Source organism: Myotis nattereri, assembly GCF_964212035.1.
Source record: "Myotis nattereri genome assembly, chromosome: 3".
NCBI lineage: Eukaryota > Metazoa > Chordata > Mammalia > Chiroptera > Vespertilionidae > Myotis > Myotis nattereri.
The window spans coordinates 4,231,856-4,255,563 of NC_138077.1; the positions used below are offsets into that span (position 1 = coordinate 4,231,856).

Here is a 23,708-nt window from a genome sequence, read left to right on the forward strand (position 1 = left end):
GGTGTGACCTAGGGAAAGTTGACTTACTCAGGACTTGTTTTCTTGGGTGTATCATGGGGATATAAAGTTGTTGTGAGGATCAGAGATATGCTAGAATGTACTGGGCAAGTGGAGGCTGTTCTTATGGCCATGCCCGTGTGAGGAGAATCTTAAATGAAAGCAAGAACTGAACCGCTGAACCTGGTGAAGCCTGAAGTGGCCTCTGTACCAGAGTCCTTCCTGCTTACGGGTGCTCACTTGTTTGGAGCCAGCAGTTATCTTTTAGGTGAAGCCTATACAAAACTCCCTTACAGCATTCCAACCTGGACACGACAGGGACAGGCCATTGACCAATGCTGTGTAAGGCTGTCACACCGGGGAAGAGGGGGTGGGGGAATTGGTGGACTGTGGCCAAGAGGGACGGGTGCAACCTTCTAGATATGGAGACCAACAGTGCCTTCTTATACTGCATGATTATAAGCTCAAGATTTTGCCTCATCATATTCTAGATTGATTTGATTGAAGACAAGGGAATATTTGTTGTTAATGACAATATTTTTTCCATGGTTTTTTTTTTTTTTTTAGAGAGTGGGAGAGAGACATGGATGTGAGAGAGAGACATCCATTGGTTGCCTCCCACACACACCCTGACATCAAATGGGAGACCCTTCAGTGTGCAGGCCAACACTCTAACCACTGAGCAACACTTGCCAGGGCAAGGGCACATTTCTTGTGCCCTTGGATATAATAGACTGTTATATCCGTTCCAGGTTACCTAGAAGATTAATTATGCAGGTTCCGTTCACTATCAGCAATAACAATTTGAGTCAAATTTAACTTAGTGTTAAAGGCTGCCAATGCTCCCATCTAAGTAAAATTGGTGAATGGGGTGCGGGTGGGGAGCAGAGAGAGGAGAAGCAGGAGGAAGGAGCTATATAGGTGGAGGAGTGAGTTTGGGAGGAATTAAGGTATGGATCTCTCACCTCAATAGGACACTCTTGACCACTCCCTTCCAAACAACCTAGTAGAATGTGGACTTTAATCACATCAGTAGGGCAATCTGAAAGAACACTTTTTTAAAAAAAGATATTTTTATTGATTTCAGAGAGGAAGGGAGTGGGACAGAGAGATAGAAACATCAGTGATGAGAGAGAATCACTGATCGGCTGCCTCCTGCACGCCCCACGCTGGTGCATGTAACCTGGGCATGTGCCCTAACTGGGAATCAAACCATGAGCTCCTGGTTCTTAGGTCCACCCTCAACCACCGAGCCCTGCCAGCTGGGCTCCAGAAGGACTTTTGACAGTTACAGCAACTTTGGGTACCACAAAGAATCGGCCTTTCGAGTAAGCTATGTGCTTGACTACTTTTGCGTAATTTATTCTAGGTGTAGTCTGCTTTCTTCCAGGGCCTGTTAATTCGAATGGTTACCTTAGTCAGTGTATCAATGTTTTAATTGCTGAAGGAGGTAAACATTTGTTGGAAACCGTGGAGAGCAAGTATCTTTCCTGGAGTCACATAGGACGGAGACCGGTATGTATTGCAGGGTTTTCTTTATGGCTCTAAAATTGTATCTGTTTGCTACTGTATTTGTGAACAGGTTTGGCTTAAAAATTGGTATCCGCACTATCACAGGATGGAAAAAAATCAAACTTAGAAATCACTAAATTAGTGACTTGGTGTAACATCATATCCGTGTTATCCTTTTAAGCGTAACATTAAACTGCCATTTTATTAGGTTTGGTACAAAACACCGTTTTTAGCCGGTGGCTGGCTGCGGATTACAAAGTAGCCTGCGCAGCATGGCTCCTGGCTCAGCCGGGTCTCGCTACCTGGGCAGCACACCTGGCCACGCTCATGTAGGAAGACGGGCCGACATCACACAAGTAAAGGAAAGCATGGTGGCTGAACTCGGGATCTGGGAGCAGACGGTGCATGAAAAGGAAAGACGGGGCGCCGGGCGACACAGGTGCGCGAACGGCTCCGGGGCGGACGGAGGGGCCTTCGGGCCGGGAGGGCTGCGCCGGGCGGGCAGGCTCCGCAGTCGCCGGGAAGCCGGGGAGCGCGTGCCCGGCCTCCACAAAGTTTGCGTGATGGCTGCGCCCGTGGCTCCCGGACGCCGGCATTGGCTGCCGCACAGGCCGAGCGGCGTGATTTAATCAAGGTGTCAGCCGCAGGGGCATCCCGGAGTCCGGGGAGGCGGCCGGCATTCCTGAGATGTCTGGAGAGCGGAGGCGGCCTCTCCCCCACCCCCCGCCGCGGCCTCCGTGGGCATTTTCCGGCGACGGGGGCTCGCGGGCCCTTCCAAGAACCGTGTAAACGCGCGGGCGTGCGCACCCGGCCGCGGGAAGGTGGCCGGCGAGCTCCCCGGGGATGAAGGTGAGAGCCCGGGCCGGGCGCGCGGGGGTGGGCTTCCCGGGACCCCGCGCGGTGGCGGTGGCGGCGCCGGCCCCCTCCCCCACACCCCTCCCCCGGCGCGGGCGGGGCTGCGGGCCCACGGAGCGGAAGCGCGGGGCTCCGGGGGCGGAGGCGCAGAGGCCGCGCGCGCTCCCCGGGCCGCAGTCGGCGCGGGCGCGGGGCGCGGCCAGGCGGCCGGGGAGGCGGCGGGCTCCGGCGTGCAGGCCGGGCCGCCGCCTCGGCCCCCCTTCCCCTCCCCATCTCTCCCCTCCCCTCCCCTCCCTCCGCCCGGCCGTCGCCCTCCTCTCCCCTCCCCCGAGCGAATCACGCGCCCTCCTCTGACACTCGTAGCGGGCCCGAGCTCCGAATTTATCCTTCACGTGACCTGAGGGGGTTGGGTGGTTGGTCGGGGACGGCGGAGGAGAGGGAGAGGAGGGAACAGAATCTGCCGTTGCCCGAGCAACAGGCCCCGCCCTCCGGCTTGGGCCGGGGGGCGGGAGGAGGACGTCAGCACGTCAGCCGGGGTTTTGCGTTTTGATTGACAGTTGCTATAGCGACCGGGTCCGTCCGTCGCCATTTTGTTGGTTGGTTTTTTTTTAAACCCTTTCGCTTCCCGCCCGAATAATAATAAAAAACCCTATTGGAGTGAGGCGGGGGTGGTGGCGGCAAGAGCGGCGGGGGGATCCGGGGAGACTGCTGCCGTCGCTGCTGCTGATCGCGGCTCAGGTCGGGCTCAGGGAGCGGACACCCCGAGCGGGGGGTGCGGGCGCCGCCGCCGCCGCCGCCGCCGCTTCTGCTGCTGCTGTTCCTGCTGCTGCTGTTGGTGCCGCTGCCGCCGCCGGCGAGCGGGCGGGACCGGTGTGAGTGTGCGAGTGTGTGTGCGAGCGAGCGTGTGCGAGGGCGAGTGTGCGTGCGCGCGTGTGTGTGAGTGTGTGTCTGTCTGCGGGGACTCGGGGGCGGGCGGTTCGGGCTCTCCTGGCGGAGGAGCCGCCGCCGCCGCCGCCGCCGCCGCTCGGCCCGGCGCTGCTCGCTGCGCAGGTTCGGAGCGCGCGCCATTTTGTGAGATTTATAAAATCCTCCTCGGGAAGGAGCCGCGGGAGCGGCCGCCCCTCGGCGCCCGGCCTCGCCGCCGCCGCCCTCCGCCCGGGCCGGGCCGCGCGGCGCCGCCGCCGGGAGTCGGGGTCCGGGGACTGCGGTATTTGCCGGGGAGGGGCCTGTCGCCTCCCCGGCCCCGGGCGCCGCTGGACCGCGGGCCGGACGGAGACCGAGCAGCTGCGGCGCGGAGCCGGGAGCGGAGAGAGGCGGCCGGGCGGCACCGGCTGCGGACTCGCGGCGGCAGCGCAGCGGCGGGAGCCCGAGGCTGAGACTCACCGGAGGGAGCGGCGCGAGCGCCCCGCCATCGTCCCGGTGAGTGTCCGGCCCGGCCGCGGCCCCGCCCGGCCCGGCGCCCGGCTCCCCCCCGCGGCCTGCAGCCGGGCCGCGCCGAGGCCGGCCGGGCGGAGGGAGGGACCTGCCATTTTAGGAGGAGGCGCCGCGGCCCGGGGCTGGCGGCCGGGGAGGGAGCCGCTGGCCCGGTCCCGGAGGAGCGGCGGGCGCGAGCGGAGGGAAAGTTGCTGGAGGGCGGGAGCGGGGGCCGCGGCCTCCTGGGAGCCGGGGCCCGGGGGCCGGCGCCGGCGCCAGACCTTCACTGGGCGCCCGGGCGCAGGGCAGGAGGCTGTCCTCCTCCTCCTCCTCCTCTTCCTCCTCATCCTCTGCCCCCAGCTCCTCCCTCGTCCCTCCTCTCGGCCCCTCCAGTGCGGGAGCCGCCGGGGTTCCCGGCAAGGACAATGCACGGGTTAAGGAAATGGGGCCGGCGGCCGGGCGAGGCGCCGGGCGGTCGGGAGCCGGGCCCTCCGCGGCCTCGGGCGTGTTCCGGGCCCGGGCACCGGCGTGCTCGGAAGTTGAGCCGCGGGTGCGAGCGATCCCGGCCGCTCGACGTGGAGCGGGGGCCGCTCCGCCGCCGGAGGAGCCGGGGGCCGGGAACCCGCACACGATCCCCGAGACCTGGGTCTCGAGCAGAACTTCACGCGTCTGTTCGCAGACCCAGACCTCCGCTCGGTCGCGGGGACACCCCGCCCGAGGCCCCTCCCTCGCCTGACATGGTTAAAGGGCGGAAGGAGTAAGTGATGGGCCCCGATGGCTGGGCCGGGCCTTCGGTCCACCCCTAGATGCATCCCCTGCATCCTGGAACCCAGGGCCGCCCGGGAATGGCCGCAGCATTTGGTCCGTGCATCCCACCCAGACTGTCAGGAAAACACACCTAGAGCATTGCGTTCACCCTGGTTGAAGGATGAGGACGAAAAGGGCCGCGCACTCCTCTGGGGGCTTTCCCTGCATTTGCCCGCTCACCGTACCGGTAGGAACTTACCCATTTCACAGATGGGGAAACTGAGGGTGACTCACCCAAGGTCACGGAGCTGGAGCGCTGGCTGCCCTCCCTAGGTTACAGCTCACTGTCAGAATGCCCGTCCTGAAGCCATGTAAGACTCGGGGCTCTGACCGAGATGGTGTGTGTAGGTGAGCATAGCATTAACTGCAGTTTGCTGAAGGGAAAAGGAAAGGAGCTGAGCATTCCTAATGAGACTTAGCAGCCCCCATTCCACCCAGAGAACCATGTAGACATTTTTTTTTTTTTGAATGGAAGGAATTAAATGTGGTACATTTTGTTCTCCACACTTAGTTTTAATTATAGGTGTCATGTAAGTATTGGTGAGTCATAAGAAAGTTTTGTGTAAAGTTATGTTTAGTCATTTTTTATCTTTGAATACATAGATTTCTTCTGTGACCCCTTACACCGTACATATACAGTGTTTAAGAATGGATCTATTTAATGCTTTGATTTTGGGGTGTTTAATAATTCAGTGGAATTTTCTTTAGCTTTTGTTTTCTTAAATTTCTCATATTTTAATTGTTTAGTTACATTAGGAGTATTTTCCGAAAACTATAAATATGAGGCTAGCATTAAAATTTCATATGTTGATTTTAATCTGAAGAAATTAGTTTCAAAGAAATTGTAGATTCTTTGAAAAAAGTTTGCTTGGCGATGGTTAAGACTTTTAATATACATACAACTTTCACTTAAAATACCTCATTGCTTTTGGAGGATTTGCCTTGCCATAGCAGTGGTGTTTTTGGTGGCTGTCCAAATTCATTTAGACTTCAAACCTTGCTAGCATGTTAAGGACTCCTGTCAATGTCTGTACCAAGTTGTATGGTAAGACTGAGTATAAAAAGTTCAGAAGAGACGTAAGCTTAGAAAGGAAGGGCCATCCCTGTCTGGCTAAGGTGAAGGCACACTTATTTGAAACATAAAAATGAGTCTAGATTTGAAGAAATAGATTTGAATGAGCGAATGGTCATTAATAGTAAGAGTGGGAGATAGACAGTGATCTAGTAAGATCTTTATTGTTAGGAATTTGGAATTTAGGGCTAAGACTGATTCTTAAACATATTTTAAAGACATTTTGGTGGGACCTTATTAGAAACAACAAATATACATTTACTGTGTTGGGGATTAAAAAATTAATGATTTAGTCCAGTCTTTTAGGGGCACCAACATTCAAAATAAACAAAAATATTCCATTTTAATGCACTGTCCTGTTTGGGGAAGGTAGATAGTAAAAAATACCCTTGGTTAGAACCCCCCCCCCCCCCCCGCCCCCCCTTCTAGAATATTGTGTCTGGCCCTTAGTTTTATTTACGGAGAGTTACTGTGTTTATGACTTACAGTTGGGGGTGGGGTGGGGAGTGGTAAGTGTAGCAAGTAGTATTTAAGGATTTATATAGGTTTTTATAGTGCTATGAATGCTTATCTGCAAAAGCAAAACCCAAGATAACTTGTTATAGCACATGGTATAGAATGACCTTGGGCATGTATTTTGTTTTGAAACTATACAAAGGAAGAAAAGACTAATTTGTATTGAAATTTGGGTGCTAGAAAACAATTTAGAAAATAAGAAATAGTTTAGAAGTCTAGTCTGCACAGGATGTTTCACATGCATATTTATTGTTGGCAAGTGTCCAGTTATGGGAAGAAAGTAACTTCATTATGAATAAGAAGGGAATTGCCTTATATACATGACATTAAATATAAGATTAATAGAACAGGAGGCTTCATTTGTGACTTGGTATTTGTAATAAGTTGTGTATCCATTTCTCTTTGCTTTAGCAGTAATTTTTCTCTATTTCAAAGAACGTGCACGTCCCCCCTTCCCCCACCCCTCCAAGCAATTTCTCTTATCCCTAAGGAAAAACTTTAACCATCTGAACCCACCAAAACTTAAAAACTTCCAGAAAGAGTCTTTATAAAGAAATTACCTCTTTTCTCCCCAAATTTAATTAGTCTTTAAATTTGTTATATTTTTTAGCAGTAATTTAAACTGCAATCTAAGAATTTGTGTTGAGTATTTTGGTGGTCTTACCCCCAGAAACTCGTGTATATTTTCTTTTTAGAAGATACTGTATGAAACTATCAAACATGGTCACCTGAGATTTTACATTAACACAGCTGCCCTGTCAAAGTGTTGTGGAACTTGGATAAGAGCACCTTATATAAATGATTATGCCACTTAAGAGACTTCTTACCATGTATTACTTTGACCATTGGGCAATGTTTTGATGGCTAGAGAAAATCCGGTAATTCATAATCCAAGGCTAGCACAATTTTGGATTAAAAATTTCGGGTAGTTAAAACTTGTGTTTAATTACTTGGAAAAATAATCATATTTTTAAAAATTACTTGAAATTTCTCTTCAGTTGCCCCTAAATGAAGAAATCTTGCCTTACGTCAACACTAGAATGTTAAGCTAGAGCTGTAAAGTTTACCATTGGTTATGTGAAAGTGACATGTTTACTTCACATGACTAAAATAATTAATTTAAGGTTCATAGTAGATAATTGAAGACTGAGTCGTTTCCTAACCTAATGGCTACAGGCAGCCTTGGTTTCATTTTATGGTATATGAAAAATTGTGGAAATGCTGATTTGTATACAAAACCATCTAAATGTTTTTTTTTTTTTTTTAAAAATAGCTATGCTTTTGCTTTGAAATCCTACTTCTAGACTTGTATAGTGCGTTATTGGTGATAATAACACTGTACTTTGAACATCTAAAATAATGTGGTTCCTGAGTAGGCATACTTTTTGCTAATATAGAATCATTTTGGCTTCTTGGCAATTAATTCTTCTACCAGAGCTATGTACCCTCTCTTCTTGAAGGTTATTTTAAAAAGTTTGTATTACTGTTAGGGTTTTGACAAGGCATGTACATATTTTTGTTAGTTTGAGGGACGTGTGCTTATATATATGCATGTAATGTATAGTGCATAATAGCTTAAAATGTATCTTTTGAATTGAATTGTTTTGAGTTTTGTGTCCCCATGATTGAAATGTTTGTTTAAATTGGGTGTGTGTGTGTGTGTGGGGGGGAGTTAGTGAGCTGGTTTAACATGCAATGAAACAGATTTTCAGAGTCACTTCTATTTTAGGTAACATCCCTGTTCATTAAATAACTCCCTAATTTTTCTAAGTAAATATGTAAATTACACAATGACAAGAGTTGATTTTTTGTTTGTTTTATGGATATTTATGGTTAAGGTTGGCATCTTAGCACATACATTTGGGTAAAAACATGCTGCAATTGTCACATCTACTTGAAATCTATGTCATAACTAGTTATAGATAGCAGTGGAGGCAGCATGATACTGTGGAGAGAGGAGAGAACGGGCCTGGGAGGTGGTGCCTGGGAGAGGCTCCAGTCAGGGAGTCTGGAATCTCAACAGGACCTGCCATTGACTGGAGGGTGACCTGTCGCACAGTGAGTTCACTAAGCATCTTCAGCTGTAAAGGGGGTCAGTGGTACTTACCTCAGTGTTCTTGTGAGATTGATAATGTGTATAAATTTCTAAGTAGCCTTCTTCTCCCCCTTCTTCCTTCCTCTTCTTCATTCATGCGCATCCTTACGGTCTCAGCATAAATGCTACTTCTTCCGAAGGCCTTCCCCAGACCGCCTAAGTAAGAGTCCTTGGCCAAGGTGTTCTTACAGGACTCTGTGTTGTTGTTTTTTTCCTCCACAGCTCTAATTGCAAATAGTTATGTAGTTATTCAGTTACATTCGTGTGTGTGTGTGTGTGTGTGTGTGTGTGTGTTCGTTTAATGTCTATCTCTCCCTACGTTAGATTGTAAGGTGCATCTGGATAGGAATAATTCTTTTCTTGATCATACCTGTAACTCCATTGCCTGGCACGTAGCAGGGATATATAAATGTGTATGTACACAGAATGATGGTATGAGGAACCTATAGACTGAACCCTAAGTACGTACCACTGCTTAGTTGTGCAGTCTTGGACAAAGTAGCTTCTTGGAGCTTTCGGTATCCTACATGCCAAATGTGCATAGCACCAACTGCCCTGCCCAGGCTTTCGAGAATGTGAAATGAGATACTGTAATGAGGTGCTTTGCAAAAATGTAGAATGCCATATAAATATAAGCTGTTTACAGTAGCAGTAATTTCAATAGTGGGGTTACCCAAGAATTTATAATTAGTTTCAATTTTACTGAGTTGGTAAGTAGCTATTATTTAATATTTATTACAAATTTAAACTTTATGTATTAATTAGAACATGAGATTGGGTCTATGTTCTGACTAATTACAGTAGCTTAAACAAGAAGTATATGTATCAAGTATAAGTAGTCTAAGGCTGATGTGGTTGCATGGTGTAGGGATCTTGGTTTCTTCTGTCTTGTTGCTTTCCCATGCTTAAGGAGACATCCTTTTCTGTACAGTACAAGACAGCTCCCCAGCACATCCACAGTCCAGGAACAGGATGTGGGGAGGCACATCCACTCCCTCTCCCTTTAAAGATAAACCTGGGCCCTGGCCAGGTAGCTCAGTTGGTTAGTGTCCTCTCTATACTCCAAGGTTGTGGGTTATTACACACACACACACACACACACACACACACACACACACGCCTCTCAGGGCACATACAAGAATCAATCAATGAGTGCATAAATAAGTGGAACAACAGTATTCCTCTCTCTCTCCCTTTCTTTTTCCCTGCCCCCCCCCCCCCCACTTTATTATTAATAATAATAAGAAAGACAGACCTGGAGATTTACAATGGTTTGCACTTTTGTTTATACCTGTTGGTCAGAACCTAGTCAAGTGGCCACATTTAGCTGCAAAGGAGGGTGGGATATGTGGTCTTTGGTAGTTTGGCTGAAATCTGTTTCTACTGAAGTAGAGGAGAATGGGGACTTATGAAACATTCCTGTCACACTTTCAGATGTTTTGGGAGAAACTTGCAGAAATAAACTTTTGAGAAAACACATTGCACTAATAAGTTTTATTTTTCTTATTTGGTCATTAATCTTTTAAACTACGGCATGTAAGTTCAAATAGCTCATCAGTATTCAGCACATGCAGTTTATACATAAATGTCAGATTAGAAAAAATTTAGTGAAGGTATTTTGAGTCTAAATAGCACATTATTTTACTGACAGAAACATGATTCTTTTTTTTTAAAAATATATTTTATTGATATTTTACAGAGAGGAAGGGAGAGAGAGAGAGAGTTAGAAACATCGATGAGAGAGAAACATGGATCAGCTGCCTCCTGCACATCTCCTACTGGGGATATGCCCGCAACCCAGGTACATGCCCCCGACCGGAATCGAACCTGGGACCTTTCAGTCCGCAGGCCCACGCTCTATCCACTGAGCCAAACCGGTTTCGGCCAGAAACATGATTCTTGATGGCTGTGACTAAACTGTCTGTAAACAGTATTTGGAATCTTAGCTTTTGGATTTTGTCTTAATAGTCTCCTGGACTATACAGTGTGCGTTCCTGCTGATATCCTCAGCAAACAATACTACTAGAATAACACTTGCATCTTGTCAAGGTTTCAGTAAATGTTTGAGTCACTGAAGTTGCGAGGAGGATGTTAGCAGTGATATTTAAAAATACATTTATTATCTGCCCTAGCTGGTTTGGCTCAGTGGATAGAGAGTGTCGGCCTGCGGATTGAAGGGTCCCGGGTTTGATTCTGGTCAAAGGCACATGCCTGGATTGCAGGCTGGATTCTAGTGCAGGAGGCGGCTGGTCCATGATTCTCTCTCATCATTGATGTTTCTATCTCTCTTTCGCTCTCCCTTCCTCTCTGAAATCAACCAGTTAACTGCTACGATATTTTGAATTTAATTAAAAAAGGTCCGCCGCTTGCATCTACAGACGCTATGGCGTACAAATGGTTAAAACAATATAAATACATTCACTAATATTTTCCTCTCATTTCTTTTTTTTAAAAAAATATATTTTATTGATTTTTTACAGAGAGGAAGGGAGAGGGATAGAGAGTTAGAAACATCGATCAGCTGTCTCCTGCACACCTCCTTCTGGGGACGTGCCCGCAACCAAGGTACATGCCCTTGACCGGAATCGAACCTGGGACCTTTCAGTCTGCAGGCCGACGCTCTATCCACTGAGCTAAACCAGTTAGGGCTTCCTCTCTAATTTCTGTGGGTTTGAAAAAAGAGGAAGGCGTAGGATTCCTTTGGACTCTATAGAGAATTACTAGATCTAGTAGAGACCTGAGAAAACTTAACGGTTCTGTCTCCTGGAAGACTTGTCCAAGGGGGATTCCCAAGACATATTCGTCTCTCTGTAGGTCGGGTGATGATGCTTTTGCATCTGCTTAGGGCTCCAGGTACTCCTGATGCTGTAGAAACATTGATATAATTCATGTTTCTTAAAGTAGGAAATGGAGGCAAAGAAACTCAATTGCTTGTTAAGCAATGCCTCAGCATAGTCAGGTCTGGAAGTAACATGTTTTCCTGACTCTTGGCTCTTTGTTCTTTTTACCAAAAAGGGACAGAGGACAGAGTACCAACTGCACTGGGACTTCATAGGGATACCTGTTATTTTCAAAAAATGATGCTTTTTATGTGTGAGCTCACTGGTAGTGAATGGTTGGATCACTTGTGAGGATCTTAGATAAATAGTCTGAGTTAGTCAAATGAATATTTAAATGTGGGAAGTTGCCTTCCTTAGGAGCCCAGACCAGGAATTGAACTCTCAACCTGGGTATGTGCCCTGACTGGGAATTGAGCCCGTGACCCTTTGGTGCACAAGATAATACTCCAGTTAACTGAGCCACCTGGCCAGGGCTGGATTTTCATTTCTTTAATTTGAGTGAGTTTGAACATGTTAAGTTGTACTATAAATCTTGTGCTCTAAATGATAAAATAAATGATAAAAATATTCATTTTTGTCAGATATAGTTAAACATATTTCCTGATTTTCCTGTATTGTATTAGATGAAAAACTGGTATTTTGATAAATCGTAAGTGCTTGTAATTGTAAATCCTTGTTAAATTGTAAAAGGGGATTCTTAGTGTCCTCTTCAATTGAGTAAATTGTCCTGTGTATGTGAATTATGGTGGTATAAGCTTTGACTACAAAAGTGAACAAGATTTGGTTTCCTTGGCTGTTAGTGTTGAGATAGTTGTGTGTATACAGGCAAAATTAACAAGACCTTGTTAGCAAGTAGAGGTATTGACATATGAAGGACTAGAACAGCCGTGGGCAAACTACGGCCCGCAGGCCGCTTGAAATGAATAAAACTATTGAAAAAAAAGACCGCACCCTTTTACGTAATGATGTTTACTTTGAATTTATATTAGTTCACACAAACACTCCATCCATACTTTTGTTCTGGCCCTCCGGTCCAGTTTAAGAACCCATTGTGGCCCTTGAGTCAAAAAGTTTGCCCACCCCCGGACTAGAAGAACACAGGAAGTAAGACAATTCTGAGAATTTGAGCATGCCTGTGGAGGAGGTGGGACTGGATCTTGGTATGGAAGAGTGGCTAGGCTTGTGATAGTAGAACCTGGGGAATTGACAGTCCTCTGGAGGAGGTCATGTGGCAGCCTGTGGTGGTGATGGAAGTGAAGGGTGACCAACCAGAGTATGTGTGTTCCAGAGATACACATGTACATATGTATATCTATAATAATCTATAATAATAGAAGCATAATATGCTAATTAGACCAGACGTCCTTCCGGACTACCTTCCAGATGAAGCCGAGGCAAGCCACTGTGGCTGCAAGGACCAAACCCTTTGCACGAATTTTGTGCATCGGGCCTCTAGTATACATATATACATGCATGTAAATATACACATATATGTATGTATGTATGGGGGAGGGATAGGAACAACTGCAGTGAGAAATGAGAGCGATGGGTCTTATGTATTATAAGGAATTTGAATTTGGGGTGATGGAAAGGTTTTTTGGCAATGCAGTGGTGACATGAGATATCCGTGGGTTAGGGAGAAGAACCACAGGGAGGAGGGCTTAGAAGGCAGGTGCATTTTAGGTGTATAGGCATGAAGGAATAAGAAAAGGTAAAAAGTGGAAGACACGGGAGACCCACATTTGAAAATGTTAAAAATTTCTTACTTAGTTTCAACAGAACAAAGTGAATATTTTGGGATTTAAATGGCAATGTCGCCAAGTTTTTGGAAATATGAGAGAATTAAACTTGGTGGCAGTATAGTAAAATGTATGTGTGGAATGATTGGTTAATGGGACAGTTGAGAATATTTTCTGCAGCAGGACCTGAAGTAAGTGTTGAAGAACAGAGGAGAGTTACTGTAGTCCAGACCTTCCGTAGGGACGGGTGGGAATAATTCGTAGCACTGTTAAAGATGAGAGAAGGCAATGTTAGAAGCTATGACTCTGGAAAGGAAAAGGTTATATCATAATTCAAAGTTTGAAAAGTACCGAGTTAACTGAACATGTGACTTTAATTTTTTCTGAGGGTCTTAGTATTTTCACGAAAAATACTGTGTTCTGTTCATTTTTACTTGTATCCTTATTGGGAGATGATCATCTAAAAATAATTTATCATTTGAGGTGGATAGAATTATTTATTGAATATCTGCTAGTGCCCAACATAGAACTGGGGTCTGAAATCAAAAGGTGCGCTGTCTCTACCATCATGGAAGTTATGCTCTTGTTGGGGGCAGGCTGGGGGCGGGGAGGAGGGGGGGATCTTGAATAGTCGCCAGTGGAGCCTTAAGAACCCAGTCTAGAGTACACATACATTTTCATTAAAGGGAACACAGAGTCTATGACATTGAATAATTTTTGATGTTGCCTTTTGAAGGTCAAAATTTTGGTCTCGTTTTAATGTCTTTTGATAATTAATTTTTGAATTAAAGTTTATTTGGATCTGAATAAGACTCCAGTGTTTAAGACAAATACTGTCTACTGAAAAATTTGTTCTGAGGTCATTATTTCCCCTTGAAAAGACTTGCAAGTATCACCACATTGGTGTTTTTTAACTTCATCATTATATCAGACGTTATTGGGAGACACTATTTCTATGGTACAAAAGATTGTTTCATAACAATTTTTTAAAATAGCAATGGTGATTATAATAGAATCAGGGACATAGAAAGGGAATGGACTGACTATTCTTGGGGGGGAAAGGGGTGTGGGAGATGGGGGAAGAGACTGGACAAAAATCGTGCACCTATGGATGAGGACAGTGGGTGGGGAGTGAGGGCGGAGGGTGGGGCGGGAACTGGGAGGAGGGGAGTTATGGGGGGGAAAAAAGAGGAACAAATGTAATAATCTGAACAATAAAGATTTAATTTAAAAAAAAATAAAATAAATAAAATAGCAATGGTAAGAAGATTATTAGGATCTCATTGAGTATTTTGTAATTTCATTTTACTTTTTGAATTTTCCTATCATGCTTCTATGCTACAATTCAGAACGTCAGTAAAGCTAGGTAAATTTACTTAAGGATTGCCCTGAAGGCCCGCAGTTACTCAGCAGTATTAGTTATGCAGGAGGAGGAACTTGTAGACAAGAGTCTTAGGATTCATGGGAAACTACTGGGAGGAAAGCTAGTTGCTGAGTAAGACAGAGATACAGATATCTGAAGTAAAGGATGTGGGCATAGAGGAACGTCAAGGAATAAGGAAAGTTTAATAGAATGGGCAGAAATCAAAGAGGGATTTGAGCAAAAGGATGAATAAGAATTCTCTGTCTTTAAAAAAAAACACACACCCAAAAAACTCTAATGATTTATTGTGACCTCTAGGGTAAGGACCAAATTAGTTATGGGACCCCCTACCTGGATGATGGCCCCTATGCAGTCTTATGTCCCAGGTCTCTGGATCCTTGTCTTTGCATGTGCTGCTTCCTTAGTCAGCCATCATCTCTTTGTTTTAAACTTTCCTACTTCAGTTTCAGCTCAGATGTCACTTTTGTAAGGGAAAGCACCCTCCCATCCCAGGCACCTCTTCTTGTTTAATATCCCATGTATCCCTGTGTTTATTTGAATAATGCCCTTCAGTGAACAGGGGCAGCGGTATTTTGCTCCCTCTCGTCTCAGGGATTGTCAAATGTTTGGCACATAGTAAGCACTAACTAAACATTTGTTGGATTGATCAGTGAGCTACATGTTTGGATCTTTACTAGTTGGTCTCAAGGACAAAAGGACTACATCAGAGGAATGTCTGTGCATTTGGATAAAGGGCTGGACAGGGCATATGGGAGCCTTGAGGAAAAAGAAAAAGTTGAATCCTACCTTTAATGATAGGATTGGAAAGCTCTTTGTAGCTAGGAAAAAGACAAAATTATTTACTCATGGATTAATAATTTAAATGCATATGAAATATCTACTATATGTTAGAAGCAAGATTATGGGGTGGAAAGATTGTGCCTTCTTTTTTAAGAGAAGTGCATAATTTTAGTAGTTGCTGAAATAGATACAGTCCTTAGTGGTCATTTGGAGTGCTTTTAAATTGTGCTTTTCTTCATGATTCTTGGTCAACGAAGTGATGTTCTTTCAGCAATTATGTCTGGAATGTCAGCCCAGCATTTGTAGTAGTTGTTAGGTTCACATTAAAAAAATGCTCTAGCTCTACTTTCTTTAAAAAGTGGCAGAAAAATGAAGAAAATGGTTTGTTTGGATGCTTTTTTTGTCTTTAACTTCTTCAGGTTTGGATGACAGAACAAGAGTGATTGAGGGGGAAAGTTCATTGAATGGATGGATTTTCAAAAGAATGAACCTTATAGTTAGAAAATCATTGAAGCTATTGATTTTGTCAAGGGAATGAAGTTTTTTTTTTAAAATATATTTTATTGATTTTTTACAGAGAGGAAGGGTGAGAGATAGAGAGTTAGAAACATCGATGAGAGAGAAACATTGATCAGCTGCCTCCTGCACATCCCCCACTGGGGTTATGCCCGCAACCCAGGCACATGCCCTTGACCGGAATCGAACCTGGGACCTTTCAGTCCGCAGGCCGACGCTCCATCCACTGAGCCAAACCAGTTTCAGCGAGAATGAAGTTTTTAAAGCTTATAGGTGATTTGTTTTAAAATACGTTGGAAACTTTTCTCAGTGACTAGTTTCTGTTGTAAATATTTAGAAAAGCAAATATTTAAATTTTATGGACGGTCTCTCTGCTTGGCCCCATGCTAGGCTCATGGGACATAGTAGTGAGTCACATGGACATAAATGGTTCCTGTCCTCACAAAGTTTCCAGTATAGTCAGAGCTCACTGGCGAGGAATGTGCAGGGAGCATGGCTTGTGGTCAGGGTGAGCAGTCCTTCCATCCTTCCTTCCTTCTGCCCACCTACCCACCCACCCATTTATTTATGTCTTGAACTTACAATTTTGATGGCAACATGTTAGAGATCTGTAAGCTACTTGTTGCTTTATCTCTGGTGACCTGGGAGCTAAGGGAGGTAACAATTATAGTACAGGACTAAGGTCAAATAGAAGCTTGGATCTTCAACCTGTTGAATGTTTAAAAAAAGATGTTTGTGTAAATTAGTGAGTTTCTCCTCTAATTTGTCATTTAATAATAGTAACAATAGCTATTCTTTTTTTAAAAAAATATATTTTATTGATTTTTTACAGAGAGGAAGGGAGAGAGATAGAGAGTTAGAAACATGGATGAGAGAGAAACATCGATCAGTTGCCTCCTGCACACCCCCTACTGGCGACTGAGCCCACAACCCAATCATGTGCCCTTGACCGGAATCGAACCTGGGACCTTTCAGTCCGCAGGCCAACGCTCTATCCACTGAGCCAAACCGGTTTCGGCAACACTAGCTATTCTTAATTGATTGCATGCTATGGGCCAGAAATGGTACAATATTCATTATTAGTTATTTTAATATTTTCAGCAACCCTACAAGGTGGGTTGGTAGTATCTCTGTTTTGTAAGTTAGAAAACTGAGATGCATGGAATTAAATTGGCTTAAGGTTAGTCACAGTAGATTACATATGCTGCCTCCAGATAGTAGTAGTAGTAATAGTAAAAATAATAATAGCCACAGCAAACAGTTAACTGCCCTGAAGTTAAATATTTAGAGAGAAAAGAGAGAAATAGAGCTTCTAGAACCCACTAATTAAAGAAATAGATAAAAGTTCTGGTATTCTGGGAGTGATGCCTTGTGCTACTGGTTTGTTACTCCTTTGGATAATAAGAACATTGAACAGCTTTCAATGTTGGGGGAATTTTTTACCTTAAGAATCTTGGTGGTCCCTGGCCGGTGTGGCTCAGGTGGTTCAGCATTGTCCCATCCACTGAGAGGTCACTGGTTTGATTCAGTTTGTGGCACATGCTGGGGTTGTGGCCTTGATCCCCAGTGGGGGGTGGGGTGGGGAGGGGTTCATGCAGGAGCAGCCGATCAATGTTTCTCTTCCTCTAAAATCAATAAAAACATTGGGGGGGGGGAAAGAATCTTGGTGGGAGGTAGAATATTCAATCTGAAATTCAATTGCTCACTTTCTCTGCATCTTTTGGAGTTGCTGTGCAATCATCTGACCTTCACTGCACTCCCTCAGAAGCCTGGGATTGCAGTGCAAGGGGATCACAGCTACAGCTGTTTCCCAGAGGCTGACAGTGACAGAGAGCCAGCTGTAGCATGTAGGTCCGATGTCATTGGTATCTTGTACAAGTTTCAGTGACTGAATCCCAGGTTGTCTCCACTGGACCAGATCTGTGGTTTGACTTTTGGCTGTTCTTGATTATGTAGCCTTCAAGCCAGGCCCTCTTGGGTTTTCTGTGAGTTGTCTGGTATACTTTAATAACTTCTTTTTCAGTTTCAACAAAGCCAATTAGTTAGTGTCTTTTGTTTGCAACTAAGAACCTTTACTTAGATGATGCTAATTAAGATAACAGACAATTCTGAGGAACTCTACAGAGTCAGTGTTACCTGCTTCTAGATCAGAATTTACTAATGAGAAGAGTTCACAGTACAGTGGAGCCTTGACTTACGAGTGTCCCGACTAACGAGTTTTTTGAGATACCAGCTGTCTCTCCCCTGATTTTTTGCATTGAGTTGATAGAGTAATTTGAGTTAACGAGCTCCTTACTGAGCTCAGTCTCCGAACAAATTAAGCTTGTAAGTCAAGGCCCCACTGTATATAGTAAGTGAAATACTTCTAAAACAGTGTGCTTGTTGATTGAATTAATTTGGAGTTGAGTACCTGGTGGGATGCAGGAGTGATGATGGACAAGATCCCTGCACTCACAGAGTTTACATTCCATGGTAAAATGTAGAATAAGCAATAAAGCAAATTAAACATAATGACAAAGAGTGGTATAGAGTGGTATATGCCACAATAAAAATAAAGATGGGATAATGTGATAGATGATGTATGTATGTACGTGTTTAGGAGTTGTGTCTTAAATAAAACAGTTCCTTTAAAATCAGTGTCAGGAGTCATGATCTCTGCTTTTCATTATAAGGCAGTAACATTATGAATTTATCCTCTACTATAAACAACTAGGAAACTGGACAAAGTACATGGGACATCCGTTTTCAGATATTGAACAATAGGTAGTGCAGAACTGTGATCTCTGACAGATAGAAAATGAACGAGGTGAGCCCAATTATGGCCCAGCTTTCTGCCTGGAGGCAGCTTTCAGATCTCAGATCTTCGTGCAGTGAGGAGGAATCCAGATAGAACCGTGTGGCCTGACTGAATTGAGGAATGAGATTGGAGTTGGGGGAGTCCAAGATGGTTCTAATTTGAGGAGCAGTGTTCTGGAGAGAAGGGAGCCATGCAGAGAGTTCCATAAATCTTAGTGGTCCCTTTATATGTTTGACAATACCAATCTGCTGTGCGTATTCAGGCTACAGTTTCATAAAGGAACACTACTGGGGGAAGGAATTCCCTGGGAAGCTATAAGCAGAACAAGTCTCAGCTCTCACCCAGGGCCAGGACATATTTGAGTATCATAGGTACAGTAGAATGATCTTGTTATATGTTGTGTTCCCTGAGACTCCAGAGCAGGGGTCCTCAAACTTTTTAAACGGGGAGGTGGGGGCAGTTCACTGTCCCTCAGACCGTTGGAGGGCCGGACTATAGTTTAAAAAAAAACTATGAACAAATTCCTATGCACACTGCACATATTTTATTTTGAAGTAAAAAAACAAAATGGGAACAAATACAATATTTGTATTTGCATGTGGCCCGCGGGCCGTAGTTTGAGGACCCCTGCTCCAGAGGGTCATGTCTTAGTAGTGGGGCTAATAAATTAGCTCTCCATAAAGTAAAGGCTACACTAGTTCTGTCTAAAAAAAGTTTAAAAACATGCCTTGAAAGGAGCCAACTGATCTGAAGTAATACGGTTGCCTGCCATTGCAAAGTGTAACACGCTTTAAAGAAATATAACAAAACCCATTACTCAACAATGTAAAATGTTCAGCATTCAATAAAAAATTGCTAAATATGCAAATAAGTAGGTTCATGTAACATAATTAACACATTGTATGCGGGAAACGTGTTTACACGTTTTACGTATTTATACGTTCTACCAGTGTAGTAGACTGCAGGACACGTATTAATACGTTTTTTATAGACTAGCGGTAGAATGCGGGTAACGTATAAATACGTAAACTAAAGTTATCGTAATTTTACTGAACGTTGCCATTTGCGCAAAAAATTAGCAAAAATGGCCCGCGCCACCTGTTAGCGCGCGATAAAAACTACCCGCAAACAATGTGTTAAGATACCCATCTATGAAAACCAACCCAGAACTGACGGATACAGGCAAGGATATTAAAACAGTTGTTATCACTGTATTCAATGTATTGAAAGGATTAGGTAGAAACTTGAAAGGTATAAAAAAACCTAAATAAAACTTTTAGTGGTGAAAACTAATGTGGTGAGATGAAAAATGCAATGTATGGAGTTACTGACAGATTAGACATCACTGAAGAAAAGTTTAGTGAATTCAAAGACATAGAACAGAAAACTCAGTCAATAGAAACAGGCATAAATGATAGAAATAATGCAGGTCTATGACAAAGTTGTTAAAATGGCTACTGTAAAATGTAGGGTGAGATTGTGGGTAATGTTAACATTTTGTTGCATGAAAAGAACAACTGATTGCTACCTGAAGTTGACTTGATGTGTAGTTCAGAGCAGTTGAGTCCAGCTGGTGTTGCTCAGTGGTTGAGGGTGGACCCATGAACATATTTAAAATAAATGTTCTTGTTGATTTCTGGGAGAGAGGAAGGGAGAGGGGGAGAGAGAGAAACATCAGTGATGAGAGAGAATCATCAATTGGCTGCCTCCTGCATTCCCCCTACTGGAGATAAAGCTTGAAACCCAGGCATGAACCTGGACTGGGAATCGAATCTTGACCTCCTGGCTCATGGGTGGGTGTTCAACCACTGAGAAACACTGGCCGGGCAGTAAAAACATGTTTAAAAAAAAAAAGAGTAGTTGAAAATCTGTATTTTAAGCAAAGTACCAGAGGTTGGTGGAAGAACTTTATTAATTTAACAGTATTATGTAACAATATTGCCACAAAGTTAGAAGCTTAAAACACATACATTTATGTTTTCTAGTTTTCTGTGGGTCAGATTTCTGGGTGCAGCTCAGCTGAGTCCTATGCTTTAGGGTATCAGTGGGCTGTAGTCAAGATGTTGGCTGAGCTGTTGTCTCATCTGAGGCTTGACTGGGGAAAGATCTCTTCTCAGCTCAGACAGTCATTTGGTGGAGCTCAGCTCCTGTGCACTGCTTCATTGGGGAGGAGTGTCTCGGTTTCTTGCTGCTATCGGTAGGCATCTTCTCTCAGTGCCTGTGTGTGGTCCTTCCCAATGTGGCCACTTACTTTCTCAAAGACAGTGGAGGAGAGAGGAGAGTCTCCTCACAAAACAGACGTAAGACTTCTGTATCATAAGCATAGAAGTGATATCCCATCACCTTTCCTTTGTTCTCCTGCTTAAAAGCAAGTCAGAAGTCCTGGGTGAAGGGAGAGGTCTGCAGAAGGCATGCACAGCAGGAAGCGGTGCGGGAGAGCCACCTTAGAGTCTGGCTGTCACTAACAGCACTGTGTAATGGTAAAGAGTACACCTGTGGAGTCTGATCTAGATATCTGGCTTTGAATCCTAACCCAGCCTTTTCCTAAATATGTAAACCTCTCTGAGCCCCAGTTGCCCTGTCTATATGACAGGGATAGTATGTACTTACTGTTTATAGTGTTAGGAAGAGTAAGTGATATGCTGAGAACTTCTAACTCCTGCTCATATTTTCAGTCTTAATTTGGAGGTCGTATATTCAGGGAAGCCTTCCCTGACTCCCCCTCCTTCCATTCTGTTACGTTTCCAACACCCTAAACTTTTTCTTCTCATAGCTTCACACTTGTTCCACCTGAATTTGATAGCTTTAGGACTGTGTGTGTGTGTGTGTGTGTGTGTGTGTGTGTACATATACGCTTTGCAAATAAGCTGCTTAAAAGCAGAGGTTGCATCTGTTTTGTTCATTATTGTATGCTAGGGCCCTGGCACATAGAAGACTTGATAAATGTTTGTTGAATGACTGAAAGAATGATGTTAAAATGTGTGCATTGTTTCTGTGAGAGAGCATTTTTATTGTTACCATACTATGTTTTTCTCAGATACTTGAGCAATCAGTTTAAAAGCTATTCCCTCTGTTTCTGAAATGGTCAGGGTCTAGCAGGGGGCCCAAGGCATAATCCTATATAATAAAACCCTAATATGCAAATTGATCAAATGGCGGAACGACCAGTTGCTATGACGTGCACTGACCACCAGGGGGCAGACTCTGAACGCAGGAGCTGCCTCCTGGTGGTCAGTGTGCTCCCACAGGGGTAGCACCGCTCAGCCAGAAGCTGGGCTCACGGCTGGTGAGTGCCTCCGCTGCAGCACTAAGGAACCCCTATGCCGGTAGTGGGCCTGAGCCGGCAGTTGGACATACCCTGAGGGCTCCCGGACTGTGGGAGGGCACAGGCCGGGCTGAAGTGGGGGACACCCTCCCTCCCCCTACCCCTGTGCACGAATATCATGCACCAGGCCTCTGGTAGTCTTATAACTGATTATAGCGGTTTGCAGAATGGATGCTAAATAGTGGTTCAAAAAAAATTAAGTGGCTGACAGTATGAGGATACAGTAAGAAAAATCAGTCCAAGTGGATTAGAAGAAGATAACCAGTAGGGAGCTTCTCTTTGCCATAAATGTGCTCTGCAGACCACTCCCTGGGTGTTGTGTTATGAAGGAAATAAACTTGGAGAAAATTACCTTCTTGGAGACTCTCAATGCACATTAGCATATGTAGGAAACCACCTCCTCACCTGCTAACTCAGTAAGGGCAGTCTTTATTAAGCTTGAACACTGTAAATCTACACATACCACAACCTAGGAAGGTATTATTTTCATTTAACTGATGGAAAATTTAGGTTTAGTTAGAGGTGAAGTAACTTTTTCTAGTGGTTGGTAAGATAGGATTCAAAACCATGCTCAGCTCTCACTCGTAATTCTATATTGCTTTTGTCAAATATGGTTTAGCAAATACTAGATTAATTTTATGAGAGCAGCAACCTTGTATATTTTGAGCATTGTGGGTCTAGGACAGTGATGGTGAACCTCTTGAGCTCAGCGTGTCAGCATTTTGAAAAACCCTAACTTAACTCTGGTGCCATGTCACATATAGAAATTTTTTGATATTTGCAACCATAGTAAAACAAAGACTTGTATTTTTGATATTTATTTTATATATTTAAATGCCATTTAACAAAGAAAAATCAACCAAAAAAATGAGTTCGCATGTCAGAGGTGTCATAGGTTCGCCATCACTGGGTCTAGGATTAGAATTTTGCTTAGTCCTTAACACAAGGTTGAATGAAGGTTTTCTGGTGTTAATTTATACTGTATCTTAGCTTCCTGAGTTGAATTACTTGTAAAACTTGAAGAGACTTTGGTAGATCGCGTCTAATATAATCCAGTCAGTATAATGCACAACAAAAAGTAATTTTGTGTTTTCTCTTTGTGATTGAGTACAGTTACATCACTAAAGAAGAAACATCTGTATAGTCTTTGATTCCTTGTAGCCTCTTCTGTTACTTTCAGATCTACTCTGTTACCCACCCTCTTGAGTTTTGTTTCTGAAATAGTCTTCAGTTAAGTTCTCTTATATTATTGTTAGTGACCCTTCTTACTGATCAGATCTTTAGTCTCTTCTGCTTACTGCAATTTTTTAAAAATAATTTTTAACATGCATATACTCAAAATGGAATACTGCTGGCGGGCTGATAATGAAAACAGCAGTCCCCAGTACACCCTCACTACTGCTGGTCCTCTCCCTGCTGGAGCACTGCTTCCGGAACATTTCCCCCTGGGTCTGCATGGATAAACTACCCGAGGCTTCGATGTCCTGAGGTCTTGAGAGGACCTTGGCACATCAAGATGCTCGTGGCACTGTGGGCCATGCCCACTAGTTGGCAAGCTTTGCCCTGTAGGTAATCACTTTTGTATCAAGTCGTAGCTGTTTCTTCTTGCTGTATTCCTCTATTTCTGAGTCATATATTTATTGTATCAGTTAGGCTGCTTTTGGATGCCAGTATTGAGTCTCTGACCCAAACTGGCTTCAAATAGGAGAATTTAACTTGGATACATAATTTTATTTGTGATTATTTCAATGCATCTCTTAAGTAAAGTCCATAAATTGGAAATCCAGGGGCAGGACAGACTCTAGGGCTAATTGATTAGGTGGCATTATCATGTCTTCAGGGCTCCAGGTTTTTCCTCTCCCCCTTTAAGTCACTGGTGGTCACACCCTCAGATTAATAAGATGGCTACAGCAGCTTCAGGAGTTACATCTAATGCAACAATGTCCAGAGAGAGAAGAGAACATTTTTCTTATCCTATCCTATATAATAAAGAGCTAATATGCTAATTAGACTGAACAGCAGAATGACTGTCCGGACGACCTTCTGGACAACGCTGGGGC

At 44.4% G+C, this 23,708-nt stretch overlaps 1 protein-coding gene across 3 annotated transcripts in view; it reads left to right on the top strand.

Annotated features, from left to right (window-relative positions):
* Window positions 1–1,774: 1,774 nt before the first annotated feature.
* Window positions 1,775–23,708, top strand: part of DYRK1A (dual specificity tyrosine phosphorylation regulated kinase 1A) — a 129,385-nt gene continuing 107,451 nt past the window's right edge. Inside the window, exon 1 of one of the 3 annotated variants that reach the window (XM_081086448.1) lies at window positions 1,775–1,948. The gene's annotated coding sequence lies outside the window, so the exon portion shown is untranslated. Of the gene's footprint in view, window positions 1,949–1,985; window positions 2,359–3,619; window positions 3,784–23,708 lie in introns of those variants that run through there. The other 2 variants (XM_081086449.1, XM_081086447.1) reach the window with 2 other exon arrangements.